Raw genomic sequence first — 8,439 nt, 5'->3', positions numbered from 1 at the left:
CACACCTCTGCTGCTGCCACTGCCGGCAGTGCAAGCCTTGGCCAGCCCTGATTACCTGAGCCTCAGGCGGCCCTGGGCAGCTGGGAAGCCACCATCCGAGGCTTGCCTGCACCTCAGGTGACAGCTGGGCAGCCAACATCCAAGGTTTGCCTGTGCCTCAGGCTGGCCCTGGGCAGCTGGGGGGCTGAGAATACTGGGGGACTCCAGGGACAGGCACGTGGAGAAGCTGGATCCGCTAGGGAGCAGGCCTGGCCATGCTGCACACCTGCCACTCAGGTGAAGTTGAGGGGACTGGGCACCACCATGTTGTGGCTGTGGGCACCACCATCTTTGAGAGTGTGGTAGTCAATTAGATATTCCCTCCTTATTGGCTGTGGGTGCTGCCATCTTTGTGAGGGTGTGAGGGTCAATTATCATATTCTCTCTTTATTATATAGGATATGTAAAACCCATGGACACAGAACATAGTGCAGTAGGCCTGTTCCGTTTTTTGCTCCAATCAAGAAATATGCATTTTTAAAAAATCAAAAAAGCTGGGAATGAAAATTAGAATTTTAATAATCACTTGTCTTTATGATGTCCCTCTAGTATTTTTAAAATTTTATTTCAGCTTTTGAACTTCATTTTGGGCAGGAACTTGATGATATATCATATTACAATAAAATTTTCTAAGTCAGTGAATGTAACATATAAACAAAGTTGCTGGACCTAGAAACATATAGATAAAGATCAGTTCCACAAATTCATTTGACAGAAGTGAACATACTCGAAGTGATATAATTTATTACTTCCTCCTGATCACGACAGGCTTTTGACTTATTTGTGACAGGAATGAAGTGAACTGAATAGTCTGTTTAAACATAATGCAGTAAAGTAGTTGCTTCTTGACAGATAAGCCTGATCTCAGGTTCCCACCCCTACCCCTTCAAGATCATGGTCCTCCACAGGGATGTTTTGTGCCTAAAGTTCAAGTGTTTTGGGTTTAATGCCTTTGGATCTGAGCCCCTCCCTGGCTTCTGCCTGCAACTTCTAGGACAGTCTCTGATGTAGGTCTAGAGGGCTTCAGCACTTAGCCAAGATCATGTTGTGTACCATTGAGTGACACAGACATACTTGCTCTGATAGAAAACTACAAGCTGTGAATATGGTAAAAACCAGCACATCCACAAATATTCTTGCTTTAGTGGAAAATATATTTATATGGTTTTCCTTGTTTAGTGTGAAAGTCATTTATTTGTTTAGAAGACTGGCTTCTTAAGTGATACCAGCTTTTATGTTTAATAAAATTTTTGGTTTAAAAGTAAACTGGGAAAAATATAGCAAATGATTAAACAGTAAACAGAGGGAGATAATATTCATTTTCTTATTTTAAATTTGCCTATTTTTTTATTTATCCAATAATTTATATTTGAAAAAATGAAAATAAATTGTTCTATGTTTAAAATAAAATTTAAATGCTCCTAATGCAAAGCAGTGGCTTAGTAAAACAAATCCAAGGAATAATTTTATAAGAATATCTCTGTAAAAACAAAAGTCAACCAAGCCTAAAAGTCAGCTCCTATCCTAGAACATGAACTGCTAGAGGAAATAATCTGTATCATTCATTCATCAAATGTTTATTGAGCACATACTATATACCAGGCACTCTTCTGCATGTTATAGAGACAACACTCTTCTGCCTGCAACCTCTGGACATCTCTGAGGGCTGCAGTACTGGAGTGGCACTTAGCCACCCCATTGAGTGGCACCAACATCCTTGCTCTGGTAGAAAGCTATAAGCTGCGAACATGTTTCATTTGGAAAAATCCAAATTTTTAAAACTAGGCCTATTCTCTCCCCCACCCTCTCTCTTCAAAACTGCTTGTCTTCCAATATTTTCCAACTTAGTTGTGGATAATGCTATCTACTACTCATCTAAGCCATTTAGTCTGGTCAATTTTAACTCCTAAATATCTCTTGAAATCTATCCTTCTCAGTCCTATTTCCATCATCACTGCTATAGTTGGATCCTCAAGTTTCTCTTGACAAACTACAGTAGCCTCTTTTTCTTTCTCTTGCCTCCAGACTCACTGCTCAAATCCACCTATCCACCGCTGCCCTTGTCATCTTTCTAAAACGCAAATGTGAACGTGTCACTCCTCTGTGGAAAATTCTTGCCGAATGGTTTGGCTTTGTCTTCATAATGGTGCATATAAGATCTCCATAATCTGATGTATACTTTTCACTTTGCCTGTCTGTCACTTTGAGCTGTGAGAGGGCCATGAGCATTTGTCTTGCTACCTTGGTATTATTCTCAGTGCCAAGCCTAGAGTCTGACATCTAATACATAACTACTAAACAGATACATCACTGCCTCACGTGTTGTGCTTCTGACTTATAGACCTTTTTATATAGCCAGTCTGAAGGGTGTTGTTTTGTTGGGGTTTTTTTTTTTTGGCAGTAACATAAATGTACTGGTATTCTCCTTTCGAACTCTAGGCTAGTCACTACTGTTTACTCATTTATTCACACATTCATTCCTTTATCTTATAAAACCACCATCTAACACTGTGACTGCAACTGAGTATGTTCTCTGAATGAACAAATAAAAACAAACTTAGAAGGGTGGCCTAAGAGATAACACACACTTGAGGAATTGACCAAAGAAGAGGAAATGCAATAGAAGAGCCAAGATATGCTATATCTTGCCTTTCCCAAGCCTGGGTACCAGATTTACTAAATCAAGCAAGACTTGATAGAATGAATTGGAGCAAAAACCAAACAAAATAATAAAAGGTAAGCCCATCAACATTCTATAGAGAGCTGAAAAGGTAATCAAGACTCTCCCAAACCCCAAATCTAAATGGCAGAGACCCAAAAGGCAGAAATGTAAATGAGCTCCAAGGACGCCTAGGTGTTCCCGGAAGCCCCGCCCTTCGGGAGCCGAGCTGCGCAGGAGGGGCGGGGCTGGCTATGTGGGCGGGGCCTGCCTCTAGGCCACGCCCCTCTGTGGGCGGGTGTAAACCGGCCGGGCGCGCAGGACCCGGTGCACCCCCGCCGTTTCCTAGGAGACGTAACACACAAGCCGCCGGCGCCTCACGCCCAAGCAGAAGAGGTAAGCGGCCGGCGCGGGCGGGTCTTCCTGAGCCGGCGGCGGGCCTCCACCGCCGCCCAGCCCGTCCGAACCTGTCGCGGTGGCCGGCCCGACATGTCCCCTCGACGCCCACTCCTGCCAGGGCCAACCTCCGAGGAGAGAAGGGCCCGGACGCCGGTAGCGGGAGGAGGCCGGGGAGGGCGGGGCGGGCGGGGCGGGCGGCGCCGACGCGGTCCTGTTCCCCGAGGCTCCCCGACCGCCTTCCTGCCCTCCTAGCAGCGGGGTTTGGTTCCAGGGGGGAGGGCGACGGCGGGACACCGGGACCTGAGGGACCCCTGCCCGAACCTCTTCCTTAGTCCCACTCCGCCCCACACACTCACACTCACACACACACACACTCACTCACACACACTCACACACACACACTAACACACACACACACACTCTCACACACACACACACTCACACTCACACACACACACACTCACACACACACACACACTCACACACACACTAACACACACACACACACACACTAACACACTCACACACACACCCCCTCACACACACACACCGCCGCTGCTCTCTCTACTGCCTGGCTGCAGGGGAGGTTACTTTCCCGAGTGAAGGCAGCGGATTGAGTTCAGATCACACACTACAACACGAAAATGGGAGAAGTCTTTTAATGTTTGCAGAAAAAGGCTCAGAGCATCGGTGTAACGAAAACCGTTTCTTTACTGCAAATAAGATGGGTTGGAAGGTGAGGGGTGGGGAGGGTTTGAGCAATAAAACTGGTGTTTAGTGGTTTGTAACCTCGATTCTAAAAGGAAAGATTCATGTCTTTGTGTTTAGATAATTTTTCTAAATGAGCGAACATTTGTCCTAATGATAACGGAATTCCGTAGGGTCAAAGTTATCAGACGTATTTTAATAAGACATTCAGCCCATTGAGTCAAAACAGTGGTGGAGACAAAAGTTACTTTTCAGTCTTTGGGCCTTCCTTTGTCCCCCCCACCCCCACACCGCACCCCAGGTCACCGCTGCTTGATGGGGAAGGGAGGAGGCTACTGCCTATGGGAGGCTGGTCTTGGACAAGGATGTCTGATCTCCTCGTTGGGGTTTTGGTTTCGTTTAGTTTTAAAATGATTTGTGAATATTAGCACAAAGCACTCGTGCTTTTATATTTTAATACAGAATCTTTGTTTTCCCATTGTAAAAGCTGCCCTTTTAATTTCTGTAAACATATTAGTTAGTTTGGAATCATTTTTCTGTTTTGTTTTTTAAACAATTTAGTGATTTTTAAGACATTACTTTAAAAAAAAATAAATGTTAGCGCCAGCCTTGGAGTAATATCATTACAGCAGGTTCTACATAGACAAGCTGAAGATATCCAAATGACATCTGTTAAGTGGCTGGCAGTCTTACCCTCCTTTTGCCCTCTATGTTAATCTTTAATCCTATCTAAATCCCATCCTAATTGGCAGAAGCTGTTCAGAATAAAGCTAAGTTTACAGTAATTGTGAACTTAGATAAAAATATGAAAAAGAGAATGGGAGAGAGATTATATGGGTATTTTATTTAAGGTAGATCCATAAGTAAGCCTCTAAATAAATATCTTTTTCATGAAATCAGAATATAAGGTTTGTTTAAACCATAGGAAAGTAAGTAAATATTGTAGCTTGATTGTAGAAAATTCCAAGTTCCTAACCGTTCTGTTAAATTGAGGATCATAGTTACATTGCCTGTACTTGTGTTTTGCCTTGTTGCATATATATGGAAATAAATATGTATGGAAATATTCATGTACATAAAAAAATCATGTACATGTTATTACCTGCCTATTTTGCAGAATTAGCTTTTCATAAGTCAACAGAGAAGAATATATGTAACTTGTAGAGAAATAGTGTAGAAATAGTGGGAACTGGGGACTCATAGGCAGTCTCTGTTTCTTAAATTACTTATATTTCTTTTGACTAATAATCTGTTTAGGACCTTGCTATGCTACACTTATAAAAGTAGTTGTTTCTGTGAGTAGGTACATGGGAATAATGATTTTATTTTTAAAAAAACTTTATATCTATGCCTCTTCACATTAGGCCATTGTAAGGGAACAGCTGAAATGATTAGCATCTCATTCTGGAAAGCTATTTATTTTGTAATTATATGAATCAAAATAGGCCTTTCCAAATTTTTGTTTGGGAGCATAAAATGTAAATTTGTTTAACTAAAAGGTCAGGTAGGGTCATACCTATGATTTTCACCATTCTACCCTATCCTCCCCCCATGAAAGAAGCTGGGAAATGGCCATATCCAATTTATTCTTCCCTGAATGTAAGTGTGGCTCAGTGGTTGAGCATCAACCTATGAATTAAGAGATCACAGTTCAATTCTCCAGGGCACATGCCTGGGTTGTGGGCTTGATCCCTAGGGTGGGGCATGCAGGAGGCAACCAGTTAATCAATGATTCTCTCTCATCATTGCTGTTTGTATCTCTCTCTCTCTTTCTCTGAAATCAACAAAAAAATATTTTAAAAACCCACCGTTTCAAGCTAATGCAAGTATTAAACTGACTCCATCTTTGATTATCTGATTGATCACAGATAGGTTACTTAATTCTGTGTTTTTATTTTATAACTAGAAATTTGTGCACGGGTGGTGTGTCCCTCAGCCCAGCCTGCATCCTCTCCAATCTGGGACCCTGAGGGTATGTCCAGTTGCCGGGATCGGGCCTAAACGAGCAGTCGGACATCCCTCTCACCAGGACTGCTGGCTCCCAATTGCTCGCCTGCCTGCCTTCCTGATTGCCCCTAACCACTTCTGCCTGCCAGTCTGATCACTCCTAACCATTCCCCTGCCAGCCTGATTGATGCCTAACTGCTCCCCTACCAGCCTGTTTGCCCCTAACTGCCCTACCTTGCAGGCCTGGTCACCCCTAACTGCCCTCCTTGCAGGCCTGGTCCACCCAACTGCTCTCCCCTGCAGGCCTGGGTCCCCCAGAACTGCCCTTTCCTGTAGGCCCAGTCACCCTCAACTTCCCTCCTCTGCCTGCATGGTCACCCCTAACTGACCTCCCCTGCCAGCTTGATTGCCCCCAACTGCCCTCCCTTGCAGGTCTGGTCCCTCACAACTACCTTCCCTATTGGCCTGATCACCCCCAACTGCCCTCCCTTGCAGGCCTGGTCCCTCCCAACTGCCCTCCCCTGTTGGCTATCTTGTGGTGGCCATCTTGTGTCTACATGGGGTCAGCCATCTTGTGTGTTGGAATGATGTTCAATTTGCATATTACTCTTTTATTAGATAGGATAAAGGCCTGGTGCATGGGTGGGGGCTAGCTGGTTTTCCCTGGGGGGTGTCCTGGAACAGGGTGGGAATTCCCTTGGGGTGTGGTGCAGCCTGGACAAGGGGCCTGTGGTGGTTTGCAGGCTGGCCACCCCCCCCCCCCGCCCCCACCCTGGTGACCCAAGTTGAGGCCTTGGAATCTGGGATTTATTTATCTTCTATAATTGAAACTTTGTACCCTTGAGTAGAGGCCAGGACAAGCAGGAAACTTGGCTTCCTCCATTGCCAGGGGCAACTCAAGCCTTCTGCTCTCTCCATCTCTGTGGCCACCGCCATATTTGTTGCATTAATTTGCATACTTGCTCCTGATTTGGATGGTGGGTGTGGCTTGTGGTATAGCAGAGTGGTGGTTAATTTGCATACTACTCTTTTATTAGATAGGATTTTACTAGTATTATGGTCATCACGTCCTTTTGGACAAATATATTTTTGGTATTGTTATTTGTGCAATAAACCTAGAGAGCACCATTTCCTTAAAAGAGAGTATGTCACCTTAAATAGGGTAGCTAGAAAAGAATGTCAAGTAATTTAACATGTTGATAGTAAATTGTAAAATACTGATTTAATAAAATTCTAAATGATTAAAGGAAATGCGTTTCAGCCCATAGTTTAATCATAGCACATAGTATGAAACAAACAACCCAAGAGAGCTTTCAAAATTATGTTTCCTTATACAGATAAAGTAGAAATTAATAAAAGCAAATACATGTTTTGGTCAGGTACTCTGCAAAGGGATATTGCCTTTTTTTATATTAGTACCTTAATATTTAGAATCTGTGTCTGTATAATGTAAAGGACACTTGCAAAAAACTACATAAACGGAATCATTTGCTGGCCTTTGATAAAACAATTTGCTTTGACCTAAGCTGAGAAAAAATGAAGGAACCCCTAAATAGAACTGGAAACTACTATCATGATCTCTTTTTCCAGATCTTGGCCACAGAATTAACATAGCCTAAGTGATTTCCCTTGTGGCTTTGAAGGGGTGGAAATCGTGTATGAAGTAAAATAAATGATAAATTAATATACACTCCCTCTTAATGAAAAGCCCCAAAGAGTTCTTCCAAAGTTTCCTGTGAACAAATACATTCCTGACTATAGGAAACAACTAGTTTTACTATACTTCTCTATACTTGTTCTTTCTCCAGAAAAGAAAGAAAACTTAGTTACTTTGAGAATGACATCACTCCTTATTGATCCTAAAGTTATGGATGTAATAGACAAACAAATTTGATGATTTTATTTGATTCTGTAGAAATTAAACAATGCTATAATGAAAGGAGAATACTTTTTTAAATGAAGTACCAAATTATAAAGGGCATTTTATTTATTTATTTATTTATTTATTTATTTATTTATTTATTTTCTAAAAGGCATTTTGAAACACTCTGTTATAATGGTGCCAAAATTCTGCAATAAGCATAAAGACTTGTAAGTAATAGAGATATTAAAAAGCACAATAAGAATGAAAAATAGTATGAATTAAATAGTTTCTTGAAATATGGAACTATGAGAGGACAATGGAAGAAACACATGTTGTAATGAAGTAAACACTAAGGCTAGTGCTTTGTTTTTCTGTAATTATAGTAATATAATCAGAATCTATTGGAACCTGTACCCTTCAAATATATGCAGGTCCACAACCCCTCATTTGTAGTTTTAAAATCCATAAAGTTCTGAAAGATAAAATTTTAAAAATAAATTTTGTGCAAACTCATTTGCAACAAAATATGACCTGAATGATGTGAAGCCATTCATAGTCTTTATTTATTTTACTTAGTATAATTTTCATACATTTTCCTGTAGGTATGGTTAAGAGGCTAATGGGAGGCATTATATAACATCCTATGTAATAAAAGGCTAATATGTAAATCAACTGAACAGAGGAACAACCCGTCGCTACGACGTGAAGTGACCATTAGGGAACAGACGCTCAACGCAGGGCTGCCCCCTGGGTGGTCAGTGCGCTCCCACAGGGGGAGTGCTGCTCAGCTAGAAGCAAAGCTCCTGGCTGGTGAGCACAGCAG

General features: G+C 42.1%; 1 protein-coding gene across 2 annotated transcripts in view; it reads left to right on the top strand.

The window, feature by feature from the left end:
• The first annotated feature begins 3,005 nt into the window (after window positions 1-3,005).
• The window catches only part of MAK (male germ cell associated kinase), a 52,996-nt gene continuing 47,562 nt past the window's right edge, over window positions 3,006-8,439 (top strand). The window contains exon 1 of one of the 2 annotated variants that reach the window (XM_084872241.1): window positions 3,006-3,094. The gene's annotated coding sequence lies outside the window, so the exon portion shown is untranslated. The other variant, XM_084872242.1, reaches the window with a different exon arrangement.

The sequence above is a fragment of the Pipistrellus hanaki genome, assembly GCF_964339955.1.
Source record: "Pipistrellus hanaki genome assembly, chromosome: 2".
NCBI lineage: Eukaryota > Metazoa > Chordata > Mammalia > Chiroptera > Vespertilionidae > Pipistrellus > Pipistrellus hanaki.
Note: the sequence above shows the minus strand (reverse complement) of the source record. Positions and strands in the feature narration are given on the sequence as shown.